The sequence below is a fragment of the Giraffa tippelskirchi genome, chromosome 7, assembly GCF_054371585.1.
Source record: "Giraffa tippelskirchi isolate mGirTip1 chromosome 7, T2T-mGirTip1v1.2.pri, whole genome shotgun sequence".
Taxonomy (NCBI): domain Eukaryota; kingdom Metazoa; phylum Chordata; class Mammalia; order Artiodactyla; family Giraffidae; genus Giraffa; species Giraffa tippelskirchi.
Genome location: NC_137281.1, coordinates 64,997,151 through 65,015,510, shown reverse-complemented (window position 1 = coordinate 65,015,510; position 18,360 = coordinate 64,997,151). Strand labels below are relative to the sequence as shown.

General features: G+C 55.3%; 1 long non-coding RNA gene across 1 annotated transcript; it reads right to left on the bottom strand.

The window, feature by feature from the left end:
- Window positions 1-1,061: 1,061 nt before the first annotated feature.
- Window positions 1,062-10,953, bottom strand: LOC145514067 (uncharacterized). The gene is made up of 2 exons (XR_014059832.1): window positions 10,812-10,953; window positions 1,062-3,284 (listed from the first exon to the last, which is right to left on the bottom strand). It is a non-coding gene; the product is annotated as an uncharacterized LOC145514067 (long non-coding RNA).
- Between the last annotated feature and the right edge of the window lie 7,407 nt (window positions 10,954-18,360).

The window sequence follows — 18,360 nt, the reverse complement described above, 5'->3', positions numbered from 1 at the left end:
CCGTGAGGCCCAGTGCAGGCTCCAGGTGAGCGTGCCCACGGAGGCATCAGCCCCACCGGGGGCGAAGCGGAGGCGGGGAAGGCCTGCTGCCGAGACACCGCCCAGGATACACCCGGCGGCCCAGTCTGAGGCTGCCACGGAGCTCAGCACACCCGGCTCCGACCCAGAGTCCCGAGAACCCCGGCCTCTGAGGCAGCAGGAGGACCTGGAGCCCAGCACGCCAGAGCACAGAGGTGAGGACGCTGGGGCTGGTGCACGGGAGTGTGTGGGGAGGGGGTGCTGAGCTACACACGGACGAGTCCCCGAAAGATGCTGCTGGGCCTGCAGCAAGCGCTGGCCTCACACCCCCACCCCCATCTTGCACACTTCAGTCCCAAAAGACATCCGACCCTGGGTATTCTTTGGGAATCTCTTGGAAGCTTTCTGTCCCGGGATACGCACATGCCAAGGCTGGCCTGTGGGCAAACTTTGCTTCTCCCCCAGCTCTAGCACTGGCCTCCAACTGGAACCAGGCTCTACTTCCCAGACCTGTCCCTACAGAGGTGGTGGCTCCAGGTGCAGGACCCAGGGATCCACCGAGGCCAGATGGAGAACCGAGACTTGTCCTCGCAGAGACACCAGGCCAGCTGGGTACTGGCCAGCACACCGGGCAGATCGGATCTCCGTGCCTGCAGGGCCCCCAGCCCCAGGCACTGATGTCCCACCCCCTCAGCCAGAACCTCCACCTCCACGTGCACCTGTACCTGCTCGGGCTTTGGCAGGAGAACCCGAGGCAGAGGAGGAGTCACCGCCTCGGCAGGGAGAGCCTGCCCTGGCTCCCGCGCAACACCCAGACGCCGACGATGACTCACTCGCCCCTGCAGGAAGAACGAGCCCCCGCTCTGGGCAGAGACCCAGAGCCCTTGCCGGAAACACCACGTCCAGGGGAGCGGTCGGCTCTGCAGCCTCCATCCCTGTCTGCTCACCGTGGACGCCGGCAACTCGGTCTGCCCCCAGGGGACATGGAGTTCCTTTCCCCTGAACTGCTTTGCATTTGGTTTGTTTCCACCTTTCTGGTGATGTTTTATTTTGTGTATGGTTTCCTGTATTTCTCTTGGTTAAGTTGGGATTAGTAAACTTTTTCATCATTGTTGCAATTTGGGAACACTGTTGTGTAACTCTGGTGATACTGTGTTACCATCCCACTTTGTAGTTTCAGACCCGTTCGATCTTTATGCCCCACCCCCCAACAAAGCCTGGATTCAAGGCAAGCACGCCCTGTTCATCCCTCCCCCCGATCCTGAACACAATTTCATCTTTTCTTTCTGCATTCCTTCCTATATTCTTGGTGTCCCCAATCAATGACTCTCAGTGAAATGACTGAAGGAGTTTTTTTCGGACTCTCCACCTACTGTAAGACTCCATTGGAGAGTTCTCATTTGTATGTCATTTGAACTAGCCTTTGATAGCTGAAAGGACGGTGTACGTCCTTTCAAGATATCATGTGCCAAACGAAGCCCTTTTGGCAAATGCCATCATTATCTCCAGGCAGGCATTGCTGTTTGAAGGGTGACATCTCAGCCAGAAGGCAGAGGCTGAGCTCCTCTTGTTGCACCAGCTCCCAAAAGAAGCCAAGAAAGGGAGCTGGAACAACAAACCACCCCAACGCCCAGGAAAGCGTTCTTCACGACAGAAGGCTAGAAAATGACCCAACAACCTTGTGGCCCAGAACCCCTCTAAAAAATCACTGTTCCATAAAAAAGAGAAACACATGGGAAGTTCCAAGGAGAGGCAATGCCCATGGCCAGTGTACTTTAGAGACGGCCTGACCGCTCCGGGGAAGACACGCACCGACGGAACCCCTTGGGAAACAGCAGTGATAGTCCTCACCGTCGTAAGGGTTTCCTCTGGGGACAACCTGCCCTGGGCACCACATGAGGGAGCAGACCGGCTTCTCTTCCTCTGCCCCCACACCATTCACTCATGAAGGCAGCTCAGGTGTTCTCATGCCCTGCCTGCCTGCCTGCCTGCCTGGCTCATCCGTGAGCTGTGCCCACCTCCAGGGCAGGACTCCACCTTCTCCTCTCTGTGTACCGTGAATCTGCACACAGTGGGCTTTCAGAACCTTAGGAGACTTGAGCCATTCCCACTGGAGCCAGAACCCTCCCCAGGAAGGAAAACAGCTGTGGAGTCATTTTGGCCCCAGCACTGGTTCCCAAACCCTGGCGGCTCCTACAGCCTCTACGGTGTGAAGAGGGAGGTCCCTTTTGACAGAGCTTTCCGGCTGTCAGATCTAAGCTGTTGTTTCCCTGTCAGCTGTGTCTCTTCCGTTGCAGCCAGGTGGGCCACGCTGCTCCAAAGGAGCTCACAAGCTGAGTTGCAAGGGAGGTATTGAGAGGACAGGGATGGCTACAACGTGCTGCAAACTGAGTGAGGGTCCCCACAATCCTCAGCAAAGGTCTGTGGTGTGCAAGTGGGGAGTAGAGGGCCCCCAAGTTCCAAAGGAAGGGAGGTACTCGGGAGCTGAAGCCCTTGGCTGCTGTGGTAGCAGCTGCAGATGGCAGCTCGTCCACAGTGCACTTCGAATGAGGTCATATGAGCGGGACTCTGGAAATGGCTCCGAAATCCAGAGAAAGGGGTCAGGGTATGTGGGAATCCGGCGGGGGTGGGGGGTGGATGAAGGAAGGTGTCCTTCCCCTCTCCAGTGCAATTTGGTTTGGTGAGTCTCAAAGCTACCAGATGGCACTTCCCAAGTCAGGCCCCCGCAGGAATCAGGGTGGGCTGCGTGCCTCGGCCCCTGCCACAGGGACAAGCCACACCACTGGCCTCCCTGAGCTCAAATGGCCGGATCTGGGGGTTCTGTCTGGGTGCACACCTCCTTGCTGTGGCCAAGTTCCCCCCTTCTCTGAGCACCAGCTTCATCCTCTCGAAGGAGGACATCAATTGCTACCTTGGCACGTTACTCTCTTCATCCTGTGAAGACTCATTAGGCTTATCCTACAATTACTAGCTGGCCCGAAGAGATATCTCCTGAATCCAGATTAAGCTGGAGTCTCCCAGGCTCATCTGGCATGTCTTCCCTGAAGTCTGCCAAAACCCACACCCTTGCATTTCCAGGGACTCCCCTTAGCCAGCTGGGCAGAAAACCCAGCATGCTTCAAACAAGCTGACAGACAAGCGGGAGAGGACTCACGGGCAGACGGCCTCCCTCAGGTCTCGGGTGGAGCTCTGGGACCACAGCAGCAACGGGCCATCCCAGCCCCTGGGCTCAGCAGCGCCCTCATTCTCAGGCCGGCGGCTCTGCCCTGAGGGGAGCAGGAAGGTCACCAACTGCCGCAGGCGGACCTCAAGCCCCTCCCACTGCTGGAGCCTGACCTCCCCCGGCCCCACCCCTTCACCTACCCCAGCAGGACGAGAGCTCGTCTTCCCCTGGCTTCCAACGTGAGGCCCGGCCCTGGGCCCCGATTGGGCACTGCCCCAGTCCGGAGCCAATCACAGTGGCCAGGGAGGTGGAACGCACCGATTGGCCAGGGCCAGGTCATGTGACCATGCTCCCCAGGAAACTCAAATATTACCAAGATTCCCTAACAAACCAATGAACAAAATTATCCAGTAAACGCAAACCGTACTTTTTAATGAGGCCAATGTCACAGAAAAAAAAAAAAAAGCTTCACAATGAACTGCTCAAGGAAGCTACTAAATAAACTTTCAGAAAAGTTAAGTCGTTTTTTTTTTTTTTTTTTAATAGGGTGACGGAGAGCTATACCTTTCCCATCTATGTGAACTTAGGTTTAAACTAGATTTCCCTTGGCTATTATATAAGACAAAAAACCCCACATCACCCCCTTTCACTCCCCCAACCCCCAAAAAGTGTTTTAGTCTATTGAGTTTTTGTGTCCTCAGTTGTGTCTGATTCACGGCAACTCACGAACTCTACACAGCCAGGCTCTTCCGTCCATGGAATTCAGGGCAATTTTTTTCTGTCACAGTAAATGCCCACCCTGGGTGATCCAAAGGCAAGGGCTCAGAGGCTCCTGAGAGAATAACTCCTTTCAGCTGAGCACAGAGCTGGCTCCTCACTGGGATGCCTGTGGCCTGGGGCTCCCAGAGGGGACAGCAGCACTCGCCCCACCGTGTGGTCACTGCTGCAAGTGCAGGCTGCTCCTCACTCCCCCTTGACAGTGTCCCTGAGGGCAGAACAGTGTGAATCTACTCAAGGTGGAAATGCAAACTCCGATGCAACCAAACTTCCCACAAGGTCTCCAAAACCACTCAGGAACAGGGAATTGGAAACTGCAGGGCATGACATGAATGGAGATGGAGACTTGACACCTTACACCGAGTTCACTTCCAGTTATCCCTAGACAAAGTTTCCATGAAAACTTGTCACAAATCTAGAAGAACAATGAGCAGAAACCGGACACGTGCTTTGAGTCTTCACACACAAAACTAAAAGGCAGTCCACAAAACAACTCAGAGAATACAGTGGACTTTGCAAAATCAAAGACATCTACCGTGGGAAAGACCTCATTACAAAAGCAAAAGACAGGTCATACATCGCGAGACGAATGAGTGGAAACACAAAGCTTCTCAAGGACGTGTCTCCAAACAGACAAAGAACACCAACACAACAAGCCTGTGAAAACTAGGGAAAGGTCTGAAGGGACGCCAGACTGAGGAAGACACACACAGAGTATCCCGGATGATGTCCAGCACTGAGGGCCTGAAGAAACAACAGTCTAGTTGCACTCCCTCAGGCCTGTGTGACCCTGGATGAGGCCTCTGTTTCCCGGTGGCTCTGAGAGATGGACAGGGAGGAAGGGGAAGAGAAATCACTTGCACTTCTAATACTCACAGCAAAGTCTTCCAATGAGAAGGGAATTATCACCCCCACTGACAATGCCATTCACTGAAGTGATACCCACGAGTCCATCTAACCCAGAAGGGAAGGAAGGACCTGTTCTCACAAAACGGCGAGAGATGGAAGAAAGAAGATCAAGCCCACACCAATCACTGGAAAGAGAAGCTGTGCTCAGGGCTTGAAAGAATTCCTATTGGGGAAATGATGTCACAGCCCCACAAGGCAATCCACAGCTTCGATGCTATTCCTCCCAAAATGCCAATGCATGTTCGCACCGAACAAAGAATTGCAAAAGGGGTTACGGAAACAGAAAAGAGCCTAAATTGTCAATACAATCCGACGAAAAATCCCCGATACGGACGTCCAAGGTTGTGTGAAAGGAAATTAGACGACCAAACTAGGATCCTCAGGAGAGTATCGGAGAAGGCGATGGCGACCCACTCCAGTACTCTTGCCTGGAAAATGCCATGGACGGAGCAGCCTGGTAGGCTGCAGGCCATGGGGTCGCGCAGAGTCAGACACGACTGAAGTGACTTAGCCGCAGCGGCAGCAGCAGGACAGTATGCTATTGGGAATACAACAACACACACAGATCCAGATCGATGGAATAAAGTTGAGGGTCCAGAAACAAACCCCGGCATCCAAGGTCAACTCATCTCTGACACAGAAGGGGAGAATATCCAAATGGGAACAAGAAAGCCTCTTCAATCAATGTCCATGGGAAAACCAGACAGCTACATCTGAAGAACGCTATTGGTTTTGATCTCACACCACCTCAATATCGGGGAAAAACCTCACCCTAAAGACTGATGTCATGAGATAGCTAGAAAGAAGCGTAGGTCAAAGGCTCCTTAACATCAGAGTCTCCTTGCCATTTGCTGGGCGGAGGTAGAAATGGGTCTCTTCAAGTAAGGGAAAGAGGGAAACCAAGTACACCAATGGGTTTCCATCCAATGGAACCTCTTCACAACAGAGAAGCTAAGCATTCACAAATGCAAAAGATAGGAAACGGAACATGAGAGACTCCTTGCAAGTGGTGTATCTGAGAAGGGGTTCATATGGAAAGAGACGAAGAATGTACAGCACTCAGATTCCAAGAAACACCACCACCACCCTTGACCCTTCCCCCATGACCAACTCCGACCTAAAGCCTTTCTCTCCCTCTAACCTATCCCTAAAACATAACCCTCATCTAATCATATACATGTGCATTCCTAGCATCCATCCATCCACACACGAGAGAGAAAGAGGAAGACACAGACTGAATCGAGAAAGGAAAAGAGAGGGACACAGCCAGAGAGAGACACGGAACCAAAGAGAGGAAAGGAGTCGATGGTCCAGACTTTTCATCAATCTGTCTCGAAGGTAGAAGCAATGACAGCGCCCATCCACCCCAGAAGGGGGAAACGGACGGAAGGTTTGGAGAGGAAAAGACAAGAACGCAGGGAGCCATTAGAAGCTCAGCCACCCGCAGAAGCCGAGCTGGGACACTTGAACAGAATCTCAATGGAAACAGAGGACCAGAAAGTTGGCTACTCTTTTCTATCAGAGAGGGAGACCTTCGAGTCTTCCTTTCGGTCCTCCAACTTGCATGCGGGGTCTCCAAACAGTCAGGAGGGGGAGTGCCTTTTCCTGGGTACCACGGCGCATCCAGGCCTCGTTCTGCCCCATTCTGTGCTGTGTCAGCCCTGGATGGAGTCTTTCTTTCTGAAGTCTCAGCGCACAAGCTCCACGTGATATCAGCCCCAGGTGGAAAGGCATGGAGCTGCTCGTAGGCCGAAAGACCTAGGAAACAGACGGGAGAATGACCCCCACTCTGCAGATGGAGAGACCGGGGAAACCCTGAGGGGCATATGCTTGTCTAGGGCCACACCACTTATGAGAAGAAGGAGCCTGGTCTGAGAGCAGCGGGGTCCTCGGAGCTCAGGCCCTGGCTGCACCCAGGCCTCCCCAGGGCTGTGGGCTGGGCTGTGTGGCTGTCACTGTGCCTGCACATGGCCTAAGGGGGGTGGTCGAGCAGTCAGAAACCCAGAGATTCCCTTGCGAAGTTTTGGGGAAGGGACCTCAGCACGAACCCCAGGAAATGATGTCACCTGCCGGCAACAGAACCCAACAGAACCCGCAACCCGGGTATCCAGGCCTCCAGAGCGGAGAGGAGCCCCCAGCCAGATCACTTGCTGCCAGGATGTTCTGCTGCTTGCCCCTGCCCAGAGGCCGGGGCCTCAGGAGAGCTCACAGGCAGTGTGCGTGGGCACCCTGTCGACGTTGGCTCAGGGCACCCCCGAGAGGCCTCTGGCCCTTTGCCCGGAGAAACAGAAAGGTAACACGGGGAGCCCCAGGCGGGGCCAGGCCACCTCTCCCATGCCACCCGGAAACACCGGGTCCTTTGCCTGTGTGTGTGGATGCGGGTTTCTCGGGGTGTGTCTCCCTCAAGGAAGCCCAGGCGGATGTGGGGTCAGAAGCCTGCAGACAAGTTGTGTCCACACCCCAGGGGAGAGCAGGCTGGGTGGGATGGGGAGAGTGCGGGCAGCGCCGGCCGCCCAGGCTGACCTCACACCCTCAGGTGGGTCTCTTTCCTCCCGGGTGGGGATCTGAGCAGACACACGTCTCTGACCCTTCTGGGAAGAGAAGTTCGAGCAGGCAGAAGCAGCGGCTCCACTGGCCAGGCCCAGCTCGGAAAACTCCCAGCACGGCTGGCTGACGGTCACTGTCGTTGCAGAGCTTCCCACGTGATGAGGCCGAGGACAGGGACACCCCGTCCACCTCCCGGAGGGAGGGGTCGGAGCACCACCCCCCCGCCCGTGAGGCCCAGTGCAGGCTCCAGGTGAGCGTGCCCACGGAGGCATCAGCCCCACCGGGGGCGAAGCGGAGGCGGGGAAGGCCTGCTGCCGAGACACCGCCCAGGATACACCCGGCGGCCCAGTCTGAGGCTGCCACGGAGCTCAGCACACCCGGCTCCGACCCAGAGTCCCGAGAACCCCGGCCTCTGAGGCAGCAGGAGGACCTGGAGCCCAGCACGCCAGAGCACAGAGGTGAGGACGCTGGGGCTGGTGCACGGGAGTGTGTGGGGAGGGGGTGCTGAGCTACACACGGACGAGTCCCCGAAAGATGCTGCTGGGCCTGCAGCAAGCGCTGGCCTCACACCCCCACCCCCATCTTGCACACTTCAGTCCCAAAAGACATCCGACCCTGGGTATTCTTTGGGAATCTCTTGGAAGCTTTCTGTCCCGGGATACGCACATGCCAAGGCTGGCCTGTGGGCAAACTTTGCTTCTCCCCCAGCTCTAGCACTGGCCTCCAACTGGAACCAGGCTCTACTTCCCAGACCTGTCCCTACAGAGGTGGTGGCTCCAGGTGCAGGACCCAGGGATCCACCGAGGCCAGATGGAGAACCGAGACTTGCCCTCGCAGAGACACCAGGCCAGCTGGGTACTGGCCAGCACACCGGGCAGATCGGATCTCCGTGCCTGCAGGGCCCCCAGCCCCAGGCACTGATGTCCCACCCCCTCAGCCAGAACCTCCACCTCCACGTGCACCTGTACCTGCTCGGGCTTTGGCAGGAGAACCCGAGGCAGAGGAGGAGTCACCGCCTCGGCAGGGAGAGCCTGCCCTGGCTCCCGCGCAACACCCAGACGCCGACGATGACTCACTCGCCCCTGCAGGAAGAACGAGGCCCCGCTCTGGGCAGAGACCCAGAGCCCTTGCCGGAAACACCACGTCCAGGGGAGCGGTCGGCTCTGCAGCCTCCATCCCTGTCTGCTCACCGTGGACGCCGGCAACTCGGTCTGCCCCCAGGGGACATGGAGTTCCTTTCCCCTGAACTGCTTTGCATTTGGTTTGTTTCCACCTTTCTGGTGATGTTTTATTTTGTGTATGGTTTCCTGTATTTCTCTTGGTTAAGTTGGGATTAGTAAACTTTTTCATCATTGTTGCAATTTGGGAACACTGTTGTGTAACTCTGGTGATACTGTGTTACCATCCCACTTTGTAGTTTCAGACCCGTTCGATCTTTATGCCCCACCCCCCAACAAAGCCTGGATTCAAGGCAAGCACGCCCTGTTCATCCCTCCCCCCGATCCTGAACACAATTTCATCTTTTCTTTCTGCATTCCTTCCTATATTCTTGGTGTCCCCAATCAATGACTCTCAGTGAAATGACTGAAGGAGTTTTTTTCGGACTCTCCACCTACTGTAAGACTCCATTGGAGAGTTCTCATTTGTATGTCATTTGAACTAGCCTTTGATAGCTGAAAGGACGGTGTACGTCCTTTCAAGATATCATGTGCCAAACGAAGCCCTTTTGGCAAATGCCATCATTATCTCCAGGCAGGCATTGCTGTTTGAAGGGTGACATCTCAGCCAGAAGGCAGAGGCTGAGCTCCTCTTGTTGCACCAGCTCCCAAAAGAAGCCAAGAAAGGGAGCTGGAACAACAAACCACCCCAACGCCCAGGAAAGCGTTCTTCACGACAGAAGGCTAGAAAATGACCCAACAACCTTGTGGCCCAGAACCCCTCTAAAAAATCACTGTTCCATAAAAAAGAGAAACACATGGGAAGTTCCAAGGAGAGGCAATGCCCATGGCCAGTGTACTTTAGAGACGGCCTGACCGCTCCGGGGAAGACACGCACCGACGGAACCCCTTGGGAAACAGCAGTGATAGTCCTCACCGTCGTAAGGGTTTCCTCTGGGGACAACCTGCCCTGGGCACCACATGAGGGAGCAGACCGGCTTCTCTTCCTCTGCCCCCACACCATTCACTCATGAAGGCAGCTCAGGTGTTCTCATGCCCTGCCTGCCTGCCTGCCTGCCTGGCTCATCCGTGAGCTGTGCCCACCTCCAGGGCAGGACTCCACCTTCTCCTCTCTGTGTACCGTGAATCTGCACACAGTGGGCTTTCAGAACCTTAGGAGACTTGAGCCATTCCCACTGGAGCCAGAACCCTCCCCAGGAAGGAAAACAGCTGTGGAGTCATTTTGGCCCCAGCACTGGTTCCCAAACCCTGGCGGCTCCTACAGCCTCTACGGTGTGAAGAGGGAGGTCCCTTTTGACAGAGCTTTCCGGCTGTCAGATCTAAGCTGTTGTTTCCCTGTCAGCTGTGTCTCTTCCGTTGCAGCCAGGTGGGCCACGCTGCTCCAAAGGAGCTCACAAGCTGAGTTGCAAGGGAGGTATTGAGAGGACAGGGATGGCTACAACGTGCTGCAAACTGAGTGAGGGTCCCCACAATCCTCAGCAAAGGTCTGTGGTGTGCAAGTGGGGAGTAGAGGGCCCCCAAGTTCCAAAGGAAGGGAGGTACTCGGGAGCTAAAGCCCTTGGCTGCTGTGGTAGCAGCTGCACATGGCAGCTCGTCCACAGTGCACTTCGAATGAGGTCATATGAGCGGGACTCTGGAAATGGCTCCGAAATCCAGAGAAAGGGGTCAGGGTATGTGGGAATCCGGCGGGGGTGGGGGGTGGATGAAGGAAGGTGTCCTTCCTCTCTCCAGTGCAATTTGGTTTGGTGAGTCTCAAAGCTACCAGATGGCACTTCCCAAGTCAGGCCCCCGCAGGAATCAGGGTGGGCTGTGTGCCTCGGCCCCTGCCACAGGGACAAGCCACACCACTGGCCTCCCTGAGCTCAAATGGCCGGACCTGGGGGTTCTGTCTGGGTGCACACCTCCTTGCTGTGGCCAAGTTCCCCCCTTCTCTGAGCACCAGCTTCATCCTCTCGAAGGAGGACATCGATTGCTACCTTGGCACGTTACTCTCTTCATCCTGTGAAGACTCATTAGGCTTATCCTACAATTACTAGCTGGCCCGAAGAGATATCTCCTGAATCCAGATTAAGCTGGAGTCTCCCAGGCTCATCTGGCATGTCTTCCCTGAAGTCTGCCAAAACCCACACCCTTGCATTTCCAGGGACTCCCCTTAGCCAGCTGGGCAGAAAACCCAGCATGCTTCAAACAAGCTGACAGACAAGCGGGAGAGGACTCACGGGCAGACGGCCTCCCTCAGGGCTCGGGTGGAGCTCTGGGACCACAGCAGCAACGGGCCATCCCAGCCCCTGGGCTCAGCAGCGCCCTCATTCTCAGGCCGGCGGCTCTGCCCTGAGGGGAGCAGGAAGGTCACCAACTGCCGCAGGCGGACCTCAAGCCCCTCCCACTGCTGGAGCCTGACCTCCCCCGGCCCCACCCCTTCCCCTACCCCAGCAGGACGAGAGCTCGTCTTCCCCTGGCTTCCAACGTGAGGCCCGGCCCTGGGCCCCGATTGGGCACTGCCCCAGTCCGGAGCCAATCACAGTGGCCAGGGAGGTGGAACGCACCGATTGGCCAGGGCCAGGTCATGTGACCATGCTCCCCAGGAAACTCAAATATTACCAAGATTCCCTAACAAACCAATGAACAAAATTATCCAGTAAAGGCAAACCGTACTTTTTAATGAGGCCAATGGCACAGAAAAAAAAAAAAATGCTTCACAATGAACTGCTCAAGGAAGCTACTAAATAAACTTTCAGAAAAGTTAAGTCGTTTTTTTTTTTTTTTTTTTTAATAGGGTGACGGAGAGCTATACCTTTCCCATCTATGTGAACTTAGGTTTAAACTAGATTTCCCTTGGCTATTATATAAGACAAAAAACCCCACATCACCCCCTTTCACTCCCCCAACCCCCAAAAAGTGTTTTAGTCTATTGAGTTTTTGTGTCCTCAGTTGTGTCTGATTCACGGCAACTCACGAACTCTACACAGCCAGGCTCTTCCGTCCATGGAATTCAGGGCAATTTTTTTCTGTCACAGTAAATGCCCACCCTGGGTGATCCAAAGGCAAGGGCTCAGAGGCTCCTGAGAGAATAACTCCTTTCAGCTGAGCACAGAGCTGGCTCCTCACTGGGATGCCTGTGGCCTGGGGCTCCCAGAGGGGACAGCAGCACTCGCCCCACCGTGTGGTCACTGCTGCAAGTGCAGGCTGCTCCTCACTCCCCCTTGACAGTGTCCCTGAGGGCAGAACAGTGTGAATCTACTCAAGGTGGAAATGCAAACTCCGATGCAACCAAACTTCCCACAAGGTCTCCAAAACCACTCAGGAACAGGGAATTGGAAACTGCAGGGCATGACATGAATGGAGATGGAGACTTGACACCTTACACCGAGTTCACTTCCAGTTATCCCTAGACAAAGTTTCCATGAAAACTTGTCACAAATCTAGAAGAACAATGAGCAGAAACCGGACACGTGCTTTGAGTCTTCACACACAAAACTAAAAGGCAGTCCACAAAACAACCCAGAGAATACAGTGGACTTTGCAAAATCAAAGATATCTACCGTGGGAAAGACCTCATTACAAAAGCAAAAGACAGGTCATACATCGCGAGACGAATGAGTGGAAACACAAAGCTTCTCAAGGACGTGTCTCCAAACAGACAAAGAACACCAACACAACAAGCCTGTGAAAACTAGGGAAAGGTCTGAAGGGACGCCAGACTGAGGAAGACACACACAGAGTATCCCGGATGATGTCCAGCACTGAGGGCCTGAAGAAACAACAGTCTAGTTGCACTCCCTCAGGCCTGTGTGACCCTGGATGAGGCCTCTGTTTCCCGGTGGCTCTGAGAGATGGACAGGGAGGAAGGGGAAGAGAAATCACTTGCACTTCTAATACTCACAGCAAAGTCTTCCAATGAGAAGGGAATTATCACCCCCACTGACAATGCCATTCACTGAAGTGATACCCACGAGTCCATCTAACCCAGAAGGGAAGGAAGGACCTGTTCTCACAAAACGGCGAGAGATGGAAGAAAGAAGATCAAGCCCACACCAATCACTGGAAAGAGAAGCTGTGCTCAGGGCTTGAAAGAATTCCTATTGGGAAAATGATGTCACAGCCCCACAAGGCAATCCACAGCTTCGATGCTATTCCTCCCAAAATGCCAATGCATGTTCGCACCGAACAAAGAATTGCAAAAGGGGTTACGGAAACAGAAAAGAGCCTAAATTGTCAATACAATCCGACGAAAAAGCCCCGATACGGACGTCCAAGGTTGTGTGAAAGGAAATTAGACGACCAAACTAGGATCCTCAGGAGAGTATCGGAGAAGGCGATGGCGACCCACTCCAGTACTCTTGCCTGGAAAATGCCATGGACGGAGCAGCCTGGTAGGCTGCAGGCCATGGGGTCGCGCAGAGTCAGACACGACTGAAGTGACTTAGCCGCAGCGGCAGCAGCAGGACAGTATGCTATTGGGAATACAACAACACACACAGATCCAGATCGATGGAATAAAGTTGAGGGTCCAGAAACAAACCCCGGCATCCAAGGTCAACTCATCTCTGACACAGAAGGGGAGAATATCCAAATGGGAACAAGAAAGCCTCTTCAATCAATGTCCATGGGAAAACCAGACAGCTACATCTGAAGAACGCTATTGGTTTTGATCTCACACCACCTCAATATCGGGGAAAAACCTCACCCTAAAGACTGATGTCATGAGATAGCTAGAAAGAAGCGTAGGTCAAAGGCTCCTTAACATCAGAGTCTCCTTGCCATTTGCTGGGCGGAGGTAGAAATGGGTCTCTTCAAGTAAGGGAAAGAGGGAAACCAAGTACACCAATGGGTTTCCATCCAATGGAACCTCTTCACAACAGAGAAGCTAAGCATTCACAAATGCAAAAGATAGGAAACGGAACATGAGAGACTCCTTGCAAGTGGTGTATCTGAGAAGGGGTTCATATGGAAAGAGACGAAGAATGCACAGCACTCAGATTCCAAGAAACACCACCACCACCCTTGACCCTTCCCCCATGACCAACTCCGACCTAAAGCCTTTCTCTCCCTCTAACCTATCCCTAAAACATAACCCTCATCTAATCATATACATGTGCATTCCTAGCATCCATCCATCCACACACGAGAGAGAAAGAGGAAGACACAGACTGAATCGAGAAAGGAAAAGAGAGGGACACAGCCAGAGAGAGACACGGAACCAAAGAGAGGAAAGGAGTCGATGGTCCAGACTTTTCATCAATCTGTCTCGAAGGTAGAAGCAATGACAGCGCCCATCCACCCCAGAAGGGGGAAACGGACGGAAGGTTTGGAGAGGAAAAGACAAGAATGCAGGGAGCCATTAGAAGCTCAGCCACCCGCAGAAGCCGAGCTGGGACACTTGAACAGAATCTCAATGGAAACAGAGGACCAGAAAGTTGGCTACTCTTTTCTATCAGAGAGGGAGACCTTCGAGTCTTCCTTTCGGTCCTCCAACTTGCATGCGGGGTCTCCAAACAGTCAGGAGGGGGAGTGCCTTTTCCTGGGTACCACGGCGCATCCAGGCCTCGTTCTGCCCCATTCTGTGCTGTGTCAGCCCTGGATGGAGTCTTTCTTTCTGAAGTCTCAGCGCACAAGCTCCACGTGATATCAGCCCCAGGTGGAAAGGCATGGAGCTGCTCGTAGGCCGACAGACCTAGGAAACAGATGGGAGAATGACCCCCACTCTGCAGATGGAGAGACCGGGGAAACCCTGAGGGGCATATGCTTGTCCAGGGCCACACCACTTATGAGAAGAAGGAGCCTGGTCTGAGAGCAGCGGGGTCCTCGGAGCTCAGGCCCTGGCTGCACCCAGGCCTCCCCAGGGCTGTGGGCTGGGCTGTGTGGCTGTCACTGTGCCTGCACATGGCCTAAGGGGGGTGGTCGAGCAGTCAGAAACCCAGAGATTCCCTTGCGAAGTTTTGGGGAAGGGACCTCAGCACGAACCCCAGGAAATGATGTCACCTGCCGGCAACAGAACCCAACAGAACCCGCAACCCGGGTATCCAGGCCTCCAGAGCGGAGAGGAGCCCCCAGCCAGATCACTTGCTACCAGGATGTTCTGCTGCTTGCCCCTGCCCAGAGGCCGGGGCCTCAGGAGAGCTCACAGGCAGTGTGCGTGGGCACCCTGTTGACGTTGGCTCAGGGCACCCCCGAGAGGCCTCTGGCCCTTTGCCCGGAGAAACAGAAAGGTAACACGGGGAGCCCCAGGCGGGGCCAGGCCACCTCTCCCATGCCACCCGGAAACAGCGGGTCCTTTGCCTGTGTGTGTGGATGCGGGTTTCTCGGGGTGTGTCTCCCTCAAGGAAGCCCAGGCGGATATGGGGTCAGAAGCCTGCGGACAAGTTGTGTCCACACCCCAGGGGAGAGCAGGCTGGGTGGGATGGGGAGAGTGCGGGCAGCGCCGGCCGCCCAGGCTGACCTCACACCCTCAGGTGGGTCTCTTTCCTCCCGGGTGGGGATCTGAGCAGACACACGTCTCTGACCCTTCTGGGAAGAGAAGTTCGAGCAGGCAGAAGCAGCGGCTCCACTGGCCAGGCCCAGCTCGGAAAACTCCCAGCACGGCTGGCTGACGGTCACTGTCGTTGCAGAGCTTCCCACGTGATGAGGCCGAGGACGGGGACACCCCGTCCACCTCCCGGAGGGAGGGGTCGGAGCACCACCCCCCCGCCCGTGAGGCCCAGTGCAGGCTCCAGGTGAGCGTGCCCACGGAGGCATCAGCCCCACCGGGGGCGAAGCGGAGGCGGGGAAGGCCTGCTGCCGAGACACCGCCCAGGATACACCCGGCGGCCCAGTCTGAGGCTGCCACGGAGCTCAGCACACCCGGCTCCGACCCAGAGTCCCGAGAACCCCGGCCTCTGAGGCAGCAGGAGGACCTGGAGCCCAGCACGCCAGAGCACAGAGGTGAGGACGCTGGGGCTGGTGCACGGGAGTGTGTGGGGAGGGGGTGCTGAGCTACACACGGACGAGTCCCCGAAAGATGCTGCTGGGCCTGCAGCAAGCGCTGGCCTCACACCCCCACCCCCATCTTGCACACTTCAGTCCCAAAAGACATCCGACCCTGGGTATTCTTTGGGAATCTCTTGGAAGCTTTCTGTCCTGGGATACGCACATGCCAAGGCTGGCCTGTGGGCAAACTTTGCTTCTCCCCCAGCTCTAGCACTGGCCTCCAACTGGAACCAGGCTCTACTTCCCAGACCTGTCCCTACAGAGGTGGTGGCTCCAGGTGCAGGACCCAGGGATCCACCGAGGCCAGATGGAGAACCGAGACTTGCCCTCGCAGAGACACCAGGCCAGCTGGGTACTGGCCAGCACACCGGGCAGATCGGATCTCCGTGCCTGCAGGGCCCCCAGCCCCAGGCACTGATGTCCCACCCCCTCAGCCAGAACCTCCACCTCCACGTGCACCTGTACCTGCTCGGGCTTTGGCAGGAGAACCCGAGGCAGAGGAGGAGTCACCGCCTCGGCAGGGAGAGCCTGCCCTGGCTCCCGCGCAACACCCAGACGCCGACGATGACTCACTTGCCCCTGCAGGAAGAACGAGGCCCCGCTCTGGGCAGAGACCCAGAGCCCTTGCCGGAAACACCACGTCCAGGGGAGCGGTCGGCTCTGCAGCCTCCATCCCTGTCTGCTCACCGTGGACGCCGGCAACTCGGTCTGCCCCCAGGGGACATGGAGTTCCTTTCCCCTGAACTGCTTTGCATTTGGTTTGTTTCCACCTTTCTGGTGATGTTTTATTTTGTGTATGGTTTCCTGTATTTCTCTTGGTTAAGTTGGGATTAGTAAACTTTTTCATCATTGTTGCAATTTGGGAACACTGTTGTGTAACTCTGGTGATACTGTGTTACCATCCCACTTTGTAGTTTCAGACCCGTTCGATCTTTATGCCCCACCCCCCAACAAAGCCTGGATTCAAGGCAAGCACGCCCTGTTCATCCCTCCCCCCGATCCTGAACACAATTTCATCTTTTCTTTCTGCATTCCTTCCTATATTCTTGGTGTCCCCAATCAATGACTCTCAGTGAAATGACTGAAGGAGTTTTTTTCGGACTCTCCACCTACTGTAAGACTCCATTGGAGAGTTCTCATTTGTATGTCATTTGAACTAGCCTTTGATAGCTGAAAGGACGGTGTACGTCCTTTCAAGATATCATGTGCCAAACGAAGCCCTTTTGGCAAATGCCATCATTATCTCCAGGCAGGCATTGCTGTTTGAAGGGTGACATCTCAGCCAGAAGGCAGAGGCTGAGCTCCTCTTGTTGCACCAGCTCCCAAAAGAAGCCAAGAAAGGGAGCTGGAACAACAAACCACCCCAACGCCCAGGAAAGCGTTCTTCACGACAGAAGGCTAGAAAATGACCCAACAACCTTGTGGCCCAGAACCCCTCTAAAAAATCACTGTTCCATAAAAAAGAGAAACACATGGGAAGTTCCAAGGAGAGGCAATGCCCATGGCCAGTGTACTTTAGAGACGGCCTGACCGCTCCGGGGAAGACACGCACCGACGGAACCCCTTGGGAAACAGCAGTGATAGTCCTCACCGTCGTAAGGGTTTCCTCTGGGGACAACCTGCCCTGGGCACCACATGAGGGAGCAGACCGGCTTCTCTTCCTCTGCCCCCACACCATTCACTCATGAAGGCAGCTCAGGTGTTCTCATGCCCTGCCTGCCTGCCTGCCTGCCTGGCTCATCCGTGAGCTGTGCCCACCTCCAGGGCAGGACTCCACCTTCTCCTCTCTGTGTACCGTGAATCTGCACACAGTGGGCTTTCAGAACCTTAGGAGACTTGAGCCATTCCCACTGGAGCCAGAACCCTCCCCAGGAAGGAAAACAGCTGTGGAGTCATTTTGGCCCCAGCACTGGTTCCCAAACCCTGGCGGCTCCTACAGCCTCTACGGTGTGAAGAGGGAGGTCCCTTTTGACAGAGCTTTCCGGCTGTCAGATCTAAGCTGTTGTTTCCCTGTCAGCTGTGTCTCTTCCGTTGCAGCCAGGTGGGCCACGCTGCTCCAAAGGAGCTCACAAGCTGAGTTGCAAGGGAGGTATTGAGAGGACAGGGATGGCTACAACGTGCTGCAAACTGAGTGAGGGTCCCCACAATCCTCAGCAAAGGTCTGTGGTGTGCAAGTGGGGAGTAGAGGGCCCCCAAGTTCCAAAGGAAGGGAGGTACTCGGGAGCTAAAGCCCTTGGCTGCTGTGGTAGCAGCTGCACATGGCAGCTCGTCCACAGTGCACTTCGAATGAGGTCATATGAGCGGGACTCTGGAAATGGCTCCGAAATCCAGAGAAAGGGGTCAGGGTATGTGGGAATCCGGCGGGGGTGGGGGGTGGATGAAGGAAGGTGTCCTTCCTCTCTCCAGTGCAATTTGGTTTGGTGAGTCTCAAAGCTACCAGATGGCACTTCCCAAGTCAGGCCCCCGCAGGAATCAGGGTGGGCTGCGTGCCTCGGCCCCTGCCACAGGGACAAGCCACACCACTGGCCTCCCTGAGCTCAAATGGCCGGACCTGGGGGTTCTGTCTGGGTGCACACCTCCTTGCTGTGGCCAAGTTCCCCCCTTCTCTGAGCACCAGCTTCATCCTCTCGAAGGAGGACATCGATTGCTACCTTGGCACGTTACTCTCTTCATCCTGTGAAGACTCATTAGGCTTATCCTACAATTACTAGCTGGCCCGAAGAGATATCTCCTGAATCCAGATTAAGCTGGAGTCTCCCAGGCTCATCTGGCATGTCTTCCCTGAAGTCTGCCAAAACCCAC